Here is a 15,427-nt window from a genome sequence, read left to right on the forward strand (position 1 = left end):
TCACTAACTGCTTCTTTGCTATCACTTTCCATATCCTATTTGTACATATTGTATTTGCTGATGCTGTTCTTCTGTTGTGGTTGTTATTGTTATGTTTGTTGTTGTTGTTGTTGTCTCTCTGTCCCCCTTATCCCCGCAATTCCCCCCTCATCTTGCTTGTTTTCTCTTTCTATCTCCTCCTGCTGCGCCAAACATTAATATAAACCCATATAATAAAGTAAGATACAAATAAGGCAACAAGAGAAATATCCCACACTTCTTTTGTAAAGTAAATCTTTACAGCAAATATGGACATCTACATCAACTATGATTTGCCTGAGTAGCTGTACACAACCAAAAAAATAAAGAATTAAAAAATAAACTACGGTGGTTTTTACAATCTGATGGATAACTTGATTTAAAATCATGAGTCAAGCCGATATTTAAGTACTTATTTTAATTTTAACAAAAAAAAAAATTAGACTGTAATATTAGATCAAGTTTAAAGGATATGAAATTGCTTGCAGTACATCTATTTTTCATGTCAAAATGGAAAGTTGAATACACTAAGTAGGAAAAGACGTATATAAATTCCAGGCTTTCGCGGGAAAGATCTGGCCCCTGGGCCTTGAGTTTGTCACTTGTGCTTTATATAAAAAAATCGGGCTACAAGCCACACCACCGCTTTTTGGCGCAGCAAATGTCATACTGAACCCCGTAAGATTCCACCAAAACATCCGGTCTTACTTTCTAGCATTAACTAGAAAGTAAGTTGGGGCGGTATGGCTCGGTTGGTAGAGTGGCCTTGCCAGCAACTTGAGGGTTGCAGGTTCGATCCCCGCTTCTGCCATCCTAGTCACTGCCGTTGTGTTCTTACCCACCTGCTCCCAGTGCCACCCACACTGGTTTAAATTTAACTTAGATATTGGGTTTCACTATGTAAAGCGCTTTGAGTCACTTGAGAAAAAGCGCTATATAAATATAATTCACTTCACTTCACTTCAACTTTTAGCTAAAGATGGACATATCTTTGTCTTTCCAAGGATTGAAAGGAAGAAATTGAATGTGAAGGACAGTGCCAAAAAAAGAAATGGATGATAATCATTGAATTAAAGAAAGAAATCATCAAAAACATGACAGTGCGAGCTAACTTGGTGAAGCAGTTGGACCGTAGCACTGCCAGTCTGCACCATACTCAAACAGAATGAGTTAAACACCAGCTCAGGATGTTAAATTAATATCGAAAGAGCGGACATTAATCCAGAAAAAATATGGAGAAGCTGCTGCTGATGTGTTGACGGAGAAGCAGCCCAAAGGAGGTACTGTACCATTGTAGTCCGCTCTCCAAGGTAGATGCTGTACATTAATATTACTTCATAAAACTACTGTAATTTGTACTGCATTCTATAATGTTTTTCATACAATGTTTATTATCTGAAAGTTCCTTTCTCTTTTTAAAACGCAAGTTTCGTGTTAAAATTGTGCTGTTTTGTGGAGCAAAGCACAAACGTTAAGGTACGAGCTGCGTCACAGCCCTTATCAAACTCCTGTTTCGAGGTACAGATTGTCATTCCAGAGAACAACATATGAGCCAAACAGTAAAGTAATAGGTCAGTTAACACAACAAAGACGACCTACCACTTTGTAGGCAACAACAACAACTTTAACTCAAGCCACAACGGCCCTTGACGCCTCGGGTCAATAAAATGTAATTTCACATTTAAAAATGTTTACTTACCACGGGTATTATATGCATGGTCGAAAATAAACTGAACAATAAATGCATTTAATGCCAGTCATGCACAAGCCAAAGAAAAAGGGGGCGGTGTGACCACCCAACTGTGAATTCCCTCTTTGGTGAAGCAAATCACTACTTTCAATAACATAGATTTACAAGGAAAATAATATACAGTCAAAAAAATAGGCAGAATGATGAAAAGGGTAAATTGTCATAATACAAATAATACGTAATGTTGGATATAGAGAACATTCAAACCCTTTATTCATTGAATCGAAAATACTGAAATTTCACAACAGTGAACCCAAGAATATGCAACAATTCTTCTCAACAAATGAAGAGAAATACAATCGTAAACACTTTAGTATGGGGAACATACGAACTAGGGATGTCCCGATCCGATATTTGGATCGGATCGGCCGCCGATATTTGCCAAAAAAATGCGTATCGGCAAGGCATGGGAAAATGCCGATCCAGATCCAGTTAAAAAAAAACTCTGGTCCGTGTTTTCCAACGCACCAATTTAAATAATACATTCCACTTTTCTGCTGCTCCCTAATTTCCGTTCCGCATTTTCCAGCACACCTTCAACACATCCACAGGCCTGTGGATTCTCACGCAGTTGCTTTTAGCTGCTGGCATTACACGACAGGCTCTTCTCACTCTTTCCTGTGTCTCCCTCTCACAGACAGCAAGCGCACCTTCTTACACACGTCACATACTGTCACGTCATACGTCACATACGTATACGCCCTCGCGCAGCAGAGAGGTAGCAGCATGGCTAAAGTTAGCTGTGATGCTAGCGCAGCCTTGCAAGCAACGTTCCCTCTAAGGTGCGCGCCTGTGCAATTGCGCACTGCTCAAGCGTCCTCTGCGCACGGCAAATCTATGCCACGCACAAAATCAAATAAAAAAAATAAGCGCATAACAATTTGACACACGGACACGACAGAGAAAACCGTTTTCGTCATAATTGTTCAAATATTGTAACGTCTGTCGAGACGCTTATCTCCATTCGGTGCCACATGTCCACACCATCAAAATGCCGAGGCAAACATTTCCAGATCAACACCGTATGAAAAAAATAGTGATTTTTTTAGTTGTGATTTCCTTCTCTGCATGAAAGTTTAAAAGTAGCATATATTAATGCAGTATGAAGAAGAATGTTTTAATGTAGACACATAGAATCATCATACTGCTGTGATTATATGCATCAAGTGTTCATTCAAGGCTAAGGCAAAATATCAAGATATATATTGTGTATCGCAATATGGCCTTGAAATATCGCAATATTAAAGAAAGGCCATATCGCCCAGCCCTAGTTCAATGATGCCATTTCTGTTTGTCATGTATAATTTGGTCTATTTTGTGTTTATCCTTGAATAAACAGGTCAGTTTCTTGTTACCAACCATTGTGTATTATTCAAACTCCCCTAATTCAGCTTGCAAGTTGTTATCAAGAGTACTAAAACCCTTTTCAACATGATTCTGACAACTAAGTAGGCTAAATAACTTTAAACTTTAATACATGCTCGGATAGGCCAGTATCGGTATCGGATCGGAAGTGCAAAAACAACATCGGTAGCGGATCGGTAGTGCAAAAACCTGGATTGGGACATCCCTAATACGAACCATTAATTAGTTGCTTATTAACATGCAAATTAGTACTGGCTGTTAATTAGTCAGTAAGTACTTGTTATACAACCAGTAAGCCATTAACTAAGAGTCTTCCCTAACCCTTACCATAACCCTATGTTAATAAGCAACTAATTGATGGTTCATATGTTCCCCATACTAAAGTGTTATCATATAATATTAGAGAAAAATGTAATTTAAAACATTTGTATGCACGAACAACACTTACGACTTTCAGTTTATCAGTATGTGGAATTAAATTATGGAATGGATTAAACAAAGAAATCAAACAATGTACTAATAGAAACCACTTCAAGAAACTCTTCAAACTTAAAGTGTTTATAAACTACAAAGAAGAAGAACCATGATTTTATCTGAATTTATTTTATCGATCCATTCATTTTCTAGATAATCTTACTTATCTCACCATATGATATATAACTTACTTCACTAATTATTATTTATTTATTTATTTTTAATGTTATTACTTATGGAGTATATTGTGAATAAATTGAGAACAGGAAGTGAACAAAAGGGTGTTACCCACATATGCGGTCCTCTCCAAGGTTTCTCATAGTCATTCACATCGACGTCCCACTGGGGTGAGTTTTTCTTTGCCCTTATGTGGGCTCTGTACCGAGGATGTCGTTGTGGCTTGTGCAGCCCTTTGAGACACTTGTGATTTAGGGCTATATAAATAAACATTGATTGATTGATTGATTGATTGACCGACCAAGTACCGCCTCAGAAAAAATGTGGTTCTTAAAGTACCACCATAATAACCAACATTGAAATACAGTAACATAGTAAGCCTAAGTATTCATTAAAAACAAGGCAGAGGTTATATTTAAGGCTGAAACGACGCGTCGACGTCATCGGTTACGTAAATATGTCGACGCCGTTTTTGTGCGTCGGCGCGTCGCATATTTACGTCACACTACTTTACTGTCATGGCGGAGCGCAAAGCAGACGATGCGAGCGAGGGGAAAAAAGCACGCCAAAAGTCGTCAAAAGTGTGGGAGTATTTCAATAAACGGCCTAATAATGTTGTTGTATGCACACTGTGTCGAGCGGAAATGGCCTATCATAGCAGCACAACGGCTATGAACGAACATTTGAAAAGAAAACCCCCGACAGCGTTCTTGCCATCACCATCAACAAGTCAATCGTCCGCGTGCGTATACGTTGTCATTATTACACAAAAACATGAATGTGTCATTTGTATCTGCGTTGTAAATTCATAAACTAAAGCACCGTTTCGCTCTGAGAGGCGCGTTTGGCGTGCCTGTTCAGTGTTTACAAAGACGCGCTCCTCTTTAGCGCTGTGGAGAGGCGGCGGCGGCGAGCGAGCGGCGAGGCGGGGCGCGCCGGGAGCGACGCCGCAATCGTGCCCAGGTGCGCGATCCGCGCAGTTGGAAGAGAAAAGACTTTGTGTAAAATTAAAAGATTGTAAACCTGGCAAAGCCGTCTGGCGTTCAGTCTGTCGGTCCTGAAAGAACCCCACGGCACAAGACGTGTCACAAACGCTAACGTTAATTAGTTGTGCAAATACCTTTTACAACATTAACAGTTACATATACTATGTACAAACCAACAATTAACTTTCACTTTAATCATACTATCATTGTTGTGTTATTAAGCAAAATAAGCAATACTTTTACTTTTGTTGAAATGTTTACACTGTACACTTTTTTGTATTGGATGTTTAGCTTTATTTTTGCACATTTTAGCAAATAAGCAATACTTTTACTTTTGTTGAAATGTTTACACTTGTTACAGAATATTTCCGTTTTGCACTTTTTTGTATTGGATGTTTATCTTTATTTTTGCACATTTTAAAGCAAAATAAGCAATACTTTTACTTTTGAAATGCTTATACTATTCCAGAATATTAAGATTTGCACTGGATGTTTACTTTTATATTTGCACATTAAAAAGCAAATAAGCTACTTTTAATTTTGTTAAATGTTAAAAGTTTTAAATGTTTACATTGTTACAGAATATTTTGTCATGTTGTTGTCAATGTTGACTGAGTGGCCATACTTTTTCTTTTGTAAATAAAAGCCATGCCTTTTGAAAAAACTGGCCTACATTTATTTTTTCCTCTTCATTTTAAATTAAAAAAAAATCGGTAAAAGGAAAAATAATCTATAGATTAATCGAAAAAATAATCTATAGATTAACCGATTAATCGAAAAAATAATCTATATATTAATCGATAGAAAAATAATCGTTAGCTGCAGCCCTAGTTATATTTAACAAGTATATTTCATATCTGTGGCCACTGTAACATTACACAGTTTGAACAGTAACATTGTGTTTGAATATAGGAAAATAAAACAAAGTACTTAAGTGATTTTCTGGCGTTCCACTAGATGGAGCCCGCATACCATTATCCTTGGTCTATACCAGGGATGTCAAGCTCATTTTAGATTGGGGGCCACAGATTAGGTACCCTTTCAAAAAGGTATCTGTTGCAAACTCCATTTGAAAATGCCTGGAAATATGGAAGTAGTGTTAGTATCGTACCGCGATACTAATTAATAATTTTCGGTACTATACCGCCTCTGAAGGGTGCCGGTCCATCACCCCCCGCGCCCCTGCCGTCGTCACGTCGTGTCATTGCTGGTTTACGAGCAGAGGAGCATGTTCGGCAGCGCACAATCACAGAGTACTTACAAGCAGACACTGTGTAGACAGAAAAGGGAGAACGGACGCATTATGGCTTGAAAACTAACGATAAAGGTGAAGTTATAACACTGAAACGCCCACCGGAAGAGGTGCTTTGAGACATGTTTAAGACAGCGGCTAAAGTCCAGCCCCAGTCTGCAGTGTTTTGGCTACTTCTAAATCACTAATCTTCGCCTCCATGGAGACAAATAAAGTAAGTTTCTTACAAGTATCATCCCTGCAGGATGAGAAATGGCTAAACATGCTTCACTACACACCGTAGCTCACCGGCGTCAGAATGTAAACAAACGCCATTGGTGGATCTACACCTAACATCCACTGTAATGATACCAAGTACTCAGTGGCCTAGTGGTTAGAGTGTCCGCCCTGAGATCGGTAGGTTGTGACCCCGGCTGAGTCATACCAAAGACTATACAAATGGTACCCATTACCTACCTGCTTGGCACTCAGCATCAAGGGTTGGAATTGGGGGTTAAATCACCAAAGATGATTCCCGGAAGCAGCCACCGCTGCTGCTCACTGCTCCCTTCGTCTCCCAGGGGGTGAACAAGGGGATGGGTCAAATGCAGAGAATAATTTCGCCACACTTAGTATGTGTGTGACAATCATTGGTACTTTAACTTAAGTACAGGAGCGTATCTAGTCGATACTACTATGATTACGTCGATATTTTTTGGCATTACAACAAAAATTTATATTATCTCTATAAACTGAGGAAATATGTCCCTGGACACATGAGGACTTTGAATATGACCAATGTATGATCCTGTAACTACTTGGTATCGGATTGATACCCAATTTCGTGGTATCAATCCAAAACTAATGTAAAGTATCAAACAACAGAAGAATAAGTGATTATTACATTGTAACAGAAGTGTAGCTACAACATGTTAAAAGAGAAAGTAAGCAGATATTAACAGTAAATGAACAAGTACATTAATAATGAATTTCCTACCACTTGCCCTTAATAATTGTGACAAAATAATAGAATGGAACATGACACAATATGTTACTGCATACGTCAGCAGCTAAATTAGGAGCCTTTGTTTGCTTACTTACGAATAAAAGACAAGTTGTCTTGTATGTTCACTATTTTATTTAAGGACAAACTTGCAATAAGAAACATATGTTCAATGTATCCTAAGATTTTTTGTTAAAATGGCATTTTTTGTGATTCCCTTTGCTTAGAAAAGTACCGAAAAGTATCAAAGTAATTTTGGTACCGGGACAACACTACCGTATTTTTCGGAGTATAAGTCGCTACGGAGTATAAGTCGCACCGGTCGAAAATGCATAATAAAGAAGGAAAAAAACATATAAGTCGCACTGGAGTATAAGTCGCATTTTTGGGGGAAATTTATTTGATAAAACCCAACACCAAGAATAGACATTTGAAAGGCAATTTAAAATAAATAAAGAATAGTGAACAACAGGCTGAATAAGTGTACGTTATATGAGGCATAAATAACCAACTGGTATGTTAACGTAACATATTATGGTAAGAGTCATTCAAATAACTATAACATATAGAACATGCTATACGTTTACCAAACAATCTGTCACTCCTAATCGCTAAATCCCATGAAATCTTATACGTCTAGTCTCTTACGTGAATGAGCTAAATAATATTATTTGATATTTTTCGCTAATGTCTTAATAATTTCACACATAAGTCGCTCCTGAGTATAAGTTGCACCCCCGGCCAAACTATGAAAAAAACTTCGACTTATAGTCCGAAAAATACGGTATATGGAAGTTACAGCTATTTTTCTGCCATTTGTAATGTCAGTGATTATCTTTTGGTTACTGAACTAATCCATTTGCTTGTTACTTCATACATGTGTGACAAATAGGGGGGCTGTGATGTTTTGAAGATCATTTTCAAATATGTAGGTTTTAATTAGGGATGGCCGATAAATGCGTTAAAATGTAATATCGGAAATTATCGGTATCGGGTTTTTGTTTTTTTTATCGGTATCGGTTTTTTTTTGGTTTTTTTAATTAAATCAATATAAAAAACACAAGATACACTTACAATTAGTGCACCAACCCAAAAAAACTCCCTCCACCACACTCATTCACACAAAAGGGTTGTTTCTTTCTGTTATTAATATTCTGGTTCCTACATTATATATCAATATACATCAATCCAGTCTGCAAGGGATACAGTCCGTAAGCACACATGATTGTGCGTGCTGCTGGTCCACTAATAGTACTAACCTTTAACAGTTAATTTTACTCATTTTCATTAATTACTAGTTTCTATGTAACTGTTTTTATATTGTTTTACTTTCTTTTTTATTCAAGAAAATGTTTTTAATTGATTTATCTTATTTTATTATTATTTTTAAAAGGTACCTTATCTTCACCATTCCTGGTTGTCCAAATTAGGCATAATAATGTGTTTCCACGACTGCATATATCTGTTGATATCAGTATCGGTTGATATCGGTATCGGTAATTAAAGAGTTTGACAATATCGGGATATCGGCAAAAAGCCATTATCGGACATCCCTAGTTTTGATTTTGAACTTCGAAAATCAGTAGCTGTCCTATCACAGTTGGACAGTTTTTTCCAAGGTCTTTGCCATAGTCTGAATTGCTTTGAGATTTATTTGCATTTACATGTTTAGTCACGCACATAATTAGTAGCGAAGATCTCATTACAAACTACATTAACAAAACTATTGACTCAAGTTGGGCCAGAGTGGTCACATTGTGACAAAACACAAATAACACGCTGCTTTTTCACAACTACATGACGAAAACACTGGTTTGTAACATATTTACAGCGTTAAAGTCACTTTATAACGAGCTGTAAGTTGTTTAGTCATCTTTACGCCACTAAATTACAGAGGTGTGGACTCGAGTCACATGACTTGGACTCGAGTCAGACTCGAGTCATGAATTTGATGACTTTAGACTCGACTTGACAAAATGTAAAAAGACTTGCAACTCGACTTAGACTTTAACATCAATGACTTGTGACTTCACTTGGACTTGAGCCTTTTGAATTGACATGACTTGACATGACTTGCTACTTTCCCCAAAACCCAAAGATGAAAAAGTTATTCGGGAGCGCTCCGTATTTTTCATTGTGTACTTGTCTATCAGCGTTGCGTGTGTCAGCTGGTGTGCTCTCAGTACAACAGCCAATCAAATTAGATCTACTTTGTTTTCATCACACAGCATTCATCCAATCAAATTGCAGGACAAACAACGAATAAGACATGTCCAAACCACACGCCAATGAACAAAAAATGATACCTAAAATAATTTTGTTTGGGTATAAAAATTACGAGGTGGTCAACACAAAACGGTTTGCAGTATGCAACACATGCGGTTCGAAAATTACTGATGGAGAGGCAACAACTTCCAACTTCGTCCGGCATTTGAAGTTGCACAAAGAACGGTAAGTTTTGAATGTAAGATAACGTTTATTGGCTAAGTAACGTGACTTTTATTTGCTGTGTAGTTAAATCAGTGAGGCTGTAAAACTCACTGCTAACGTTATAACGTTATTGCAAACACGGGAATCTGTTGCAGTTCACTACCTTATTCATACTTTTTGTTCAGTGATTTTTTTTAAGCAGGGTTACGTTAGTCAATATATCACACGTAACGTTAGACGGCGGTCAGCAGCACCGCGTATTTTAGCCACCTAAAAAAAGACAAAAATAGTAAAATAAAGGTCAGTTAAAATGTACACTATATTATGAATATGTGTACCGTTTTAGCTAGCTTTCTGACATACTGTTGGTTGTTTACCTCAGTGGTCCCCAACCACCGGGCCACGGCCCGGTACTGGTCCGTGGATCGATTGGTATCGGGCCGCACAAGAAATAATTTTTTTTTTTTTTCTTTTTTTAATTAAATCAACATAAAAAACACAAGATACACTTACAAGTAGTGCACCAACCCAAAACAACTCTCTCCCCCCTTTTGTTCTGGGCATTGAACATGAAGACTCTTCCTTCACTGTTCCGAGTGGCCATGAGAGTCTTGGCAGTGCCTGCCTCCAGTGCTCCAGTGGAGCGAGTTTTCAGCCATGGTGGCATCATACTACGCCACCATCGTGCACAAATGACTGACAGACTCTTGGCTAATTTGGTCTTTTGCAGATGCAATGCAGCATAGGGCCCTGACATATAAAAAGTACAACTTTTTTGTTATGTTCACGTATATGTCATGTTTTTTCAATGTTAACACTTTTGTACAAATAAGTACATTTGCACTTTATTTTTCAATGTGTTTGTTCTGTAAAGGAATGAGTTAATGTTTAAAATGACTGGTTAATAGTGCTATTATAAAGTGCAATGTCAGCACAATTTTCTTTCCTGCAATTTAAAATGCACTTGTTTTAATAAATAAATACAGCGTTTGAAAAGCATACACAATCTGTGTTAATATATTAGTCTGTGGTTAAAAGGACTTGAAAGGACTCGAAGCTCAAAATGCAGGACTTAGGACTTGACTTGAGACTTTCCAGTCTTGACTTTGGACTTGACTCGGGGCTTGCCTGTCTTGACTCGGGACTTGACTCGGACTTGAGGGCAAAGACTTGAGACTTACTTGTGACTTGCAAAACAATGACTTGGTCCCACCTCTGCTAAATTATAACAAGAAGAAACAAAGATGGCGGACATCGACGCAGCTGGCGGTCATTGTCAATCAAATTGACGAATTATTTGCTAAAGCAAATACTAATAATATGTGCAATGTGTGTATTTGTGAGCTTCTTAAACGAAAATAATGTTAATTTTACTCATTTTAACAAGCAAATGTTCACCTACTTCGAGCAAGACCGCCACAGCCTGGCCACAAAATCATGTCCTCAGTTGTCATCTTCTTCACTTGTTAACTTCTTTTTCTTCATCTTCTTCTCCCACAATTGTTAGTTTTCTCCTTCGAGACTTCTTCCACTACAATTGTTAGCGTCTTCGTTCAATGTTTTCTTCTACTACAGTTGACTTGTTACATTATTTTTCTCGTTAGCTTCCAAATATGCTTCTTTTTTTTTTTGGCCGAGGCGAACAGATCATTCTAATTACCAATATCGATACCATGATCGTATCGGTACCTGATCGATACTAGCGTGGTGAGCTCGATATTTACCGTTCTTGTCTGTTTATTCTTTCAAATATATAATATATATTTGTTTTGTTGTTGTTGTTCACATACACGTATCATATATTTATATGTTGTTGTATTGTTTATCAGAATCAGAAGTACTTTATTAATAATTGTATTTATTAATTAATAATTGACTAAATTAATTAATCAATTACGAACACTCAAAGGATTTTAAAGTGACTCGTTTTTGCTTTTGTGAATCGTATTGTCCTATCGATTATATTTTGCTAATATGCAATAATTGCAATATTTTGATAACGTGTCTTAATTGTTGGATTTCAATACTTTTTAAATGTTGACTACTTGGTGGTTAACGGGGGGAAAAATGCTTTGTGTAGAGTTTCTGGTAATCATGATTAATAAGATAAAGAATCACAAAATTATTCAAAAGTCTTTCAACCGTATCAGTATGGAATCGGCAAAACGGTCTTAGTATCAGCTCACCACAAATTGCTCGACTCACTCACCGGTCTGATGACGTTTTAGCACCGCCCCGTCAGGTGTCTCGACAGCCAATCAGATGCGACCTCAATCAGCCCGTTTCTTTGTAGAGCACGTTATGGTTTATTTACTTTAATACATATATATATATATATATATATATATATATATATATATATATATATATATATATATATATATATATAAAATTCAGAGCAGAAAAATGTGTTGCTTAAAAACTTAAGTCCCACTTCCGGTCATTTTAGACCAAAGCACCTCATTGGCTGGTTCTGAGACAGAAACGATTGCTTCAAAATTTTTTTGTCAATTTACTGGAAGTGGATATTTGTTTGTGGGGTTAAAATTATTGTATATAATTATTAACATACATTTATTTAATACACTTTATATATATATATATATATATATATATATATATACATATATATATATATATATATATATATATATATATATATATATATATATATATATATATATATATATACATGTATATGTGTATATATACATATATATATATTTTTTTTTTTTTAATTTATATTTATATATATATATATATAAATATATACATATATATATATATATATATATATATATAAATTTAAAAAAATATATATATATATATATGTATATACATATATTCTTTAATATATATATATATTATATTTCCAATCGTAATAGATTATGAAGCGGAATAAGCTGTCATGATGCAGCTCATTTAAACATGTAAAGCAGTTTATTAATATTACCTCTGTGTGATGAAGCAATGGCAGCTTGGAATGTAAAACTTCAGGAGTGATGACTGCAGACATTTTTAGAATAAATATATATATATTTATATATATATATATATATATATATATATATATATATATATATATATAAATATAAATTTAAAAAAATATATATATATATGTATATATACACATATACATATATATATATATATATATATATATGTATATATATATATATATATATATATATATATATATATATATATATATATATATATAAAGTGTATTAAATAAATGTATGTTAATAATTATATACAATAATTTTAACCCCACAAACAAATATCCACTTCCAGTAAATTGACAAAAAAAATTTGAAGCAATCGTTTCTGTCTCAGAACCAGCCAATGAGGTGCTTTGGTCTAAAATGACCGGAAGTGGGACTTAAGTTTTTAAGCAACACATTTTTCTGCTCTGAATTTTATATATATATATATATATATATATATATATATATATATATGTATATATATATATATATATATATATATATATATATATATATATATATATATATGTATATATATATATATATATATATATATATATATATATATATATATATAAAGTGTATTAAATAAATGTATGTTAATAATTATATACAATAATTTTAACCCCACAAACAAATATCCACTTCCAGTAAATTGACAAAAAAAATTTGAAGCAATCGTTTCTGTCTCAGAACCAGCCAATGAGGTGCTTTGGTCTAAAATGACCGGAAGTGGGACTTAAGTTTTTAAGCAACACATTTTTCTGCACTGAATCTTTTTCATAATTAACTTTTCTGCACTATTTCTTTTTTTACACTGAAATATCTCTATTCAATGAAATTGCCAGCATAATTCACTTTACAAAATGCAAATGCAAAAAAATCAGTTACATAAATTCAGTGTCCAAAACAATAGACACAAATTTACCTTCCATGTTATAGGAAAGTATACACATTATAAAACACGAGGATCATTAATTCAGGCAAGTAATTTAACTGGATTTAATAAATCCTTTTTTACATCCTTGAGTGGGCATGTATGTATTAAGTCTTTATTTTCCAATCGTAATAGATTATGAAGCGGAATAAGCTGTCATGATGCAGCTCATTTAAACATGTAAAGCAGTTTATTAATATTACCTCTGTGTGATGAAGCAATGGCAGCTTGGAATGTAAAACTTCAGGAGTGATGACTGCAGACATCTTTAGAATATTCGACACCTCCGAGCTTAAAAAGTAGGCTATTTTATTGTCAGTTGACTACATTACCTGCACTGCACGACATTAGACACGCCCACCTCAATGAGACACAGGTAGCGCTAGAATGACAAGAGAGCTGTCACGTGTCTCTATTTTTATTAGCAGGACCCTGAACGTTACATCTCTAAACTAAAGTAAATGCTGTCCTCTAGTGGTAAAAAGCTGTAACACATACAATAGCGTCATAGGTGACAGCTACTGGTGTACATTTAAAAAAAAAAAAAAGGTAAACAAGTGAAAATAAAAAGTCAAAAATCGTCTTTACATGAGAGAAGCAACTACATTTTGTATGTTTTGCACTAAAATAGTAGAAAAAAAAAACTAGTCAAAGATCCTCTACAGCAGGCGCGTCCAAACTTTTTCCACCAAAGGCCATTCTAAAAAATGCATGAATGGGGGAAGATTTCCACTTTGATACATGTTGTACATTAAATATGCTAAAAACGTTTCAATGTGCATCAATTAGTTTATGCTTATCTATTGGAAAAAATACTAGAGGTGACAAAGCATAGAATTGTGAATGTTATAGCGAGTATATACCTCATTATAGGGGTGATCAAAAAAACGATTCACATCTGTATTGCCATTCTTATTAATTCTGATTGTTTTGCATAGAGAAGACCTAAAGACATCTTTAAAAATTATGTTTTGAAAAAAGTTTTTATTTAGTGTAGAAAAATTCAGTGTCAACAAAATATGTATTTTTACACAACCTTAAAACAACCTTTTTTTTTACAGAAAACTTTTGTTTTAAATTCGATGTAAAAAATATTTATACAACAAAAATATATATTTTTCTACACTGAAAACTTTTTTTTACAAAAGAAAAAAAGAAAAACTTTTTTAAGCCATCTCCATCCAACTAGGGGGAGCTTTTCTTAGCTGTAACCTGTTTTGAAAGTTCCATTATACCAAATACATTGTGGGAATCGGTCTGAATCGAGAATTGATTCTAAATCGAATCGTCACCTCAGAAATCAAAACCAGATCCAATCATTTGATGCCCAAAGACTCATTAACATCTATACATTTTTCAGTACTTGAATTAATCAATTTTAAAAAATGGCGCCTAGGCTGCAGTTTTTAGGGACCTACTGCATAATAAAAACCACTAGTCGAAGATCCTCGGCATTACAGGAACACTTTGCTGTTTTTAAAGACCCACTGCACAAAAAAGAAACCCGAGCCAAAGATCCTCTGTATGTATGTATGTATGTATGTATGTATGTACGTACGTACGTATCAGTGACGTGCAGTCACTAGAGGCAGGTGAGGCCCCGCCTCACCTGCCATCATGGAAAGAAAAAAAATGTTAAGAAAGAAAAAAATTAAATTGTTATATGTATCCAGTGATTATACTATAAAGTTATTTTCCATTTAACTTCACCAGTTTTAGATTATTTTTATTCAAAATCGCTGAATTTTCACATTTGCCGTTCAAATACTGAGAAGAGACGGTGCGGTGATCAGCAGCCAGTTGAGGCACGTCACTCAGTGCCTCAACATGGATTGCGCAATGACTCGGCTAACTGCTGGCCTGCTTTGCAGTGAGACTGTATTGCTATATGAATTATATTATACATTTCCATAGTTTAGTTAGCTGAGGTATATAATGTACAGTGTATTTTGTCAACAACTGTATGTGTGTAACGTATTTCTTGTGCTGAGCGATCATAAAACGGCTGTAAAAGACGCACTGGCTGAGGCTCCAGTAATCCCGCCTCCTGCACCCCCGCCGTAGAATTG

General features: G+C 35.2%; 1 protein-coding gene across 1 annotated transcript in view; it reads right to left on the bottom strand.

Moving 5' to 3' along the window:
• asic2 (acid-sensing (proton-gated) ion channel 2) overlaps window positions 1-11,059 on the bottom strand; it is an 865,381-nt gene extending 854,322 nt beyond the window's left edge. Inside the window, exon 1 of the mRNA XM_061981307.1 lies at window positions 10,837-11,059. The gene's annotated coding sequence lies outside the window, so the exon portion shown is untranslated. The remainder of the gene's footprint in view (window positions 1-10,836) is intronic.
• Window positions 11,060-15,427: the final 4,368 nt, after the last annotated feature.

This window comes from Nerophis lumbriciformis, linkage group LG24 (assembly GCF_033978685.3).
Source record: "Nerophis lumbriciformis linkage group LG24, RoL_Nlum_v2.1, whole genome shotgun sequence".
Classification (NCBI taxonomy): Eukaryota; Metazoa; Chordata; class Actinopteri; order Syngnathiformes; family Syngnathidae; genus Nerophis; species Nerophis lumbriciformis.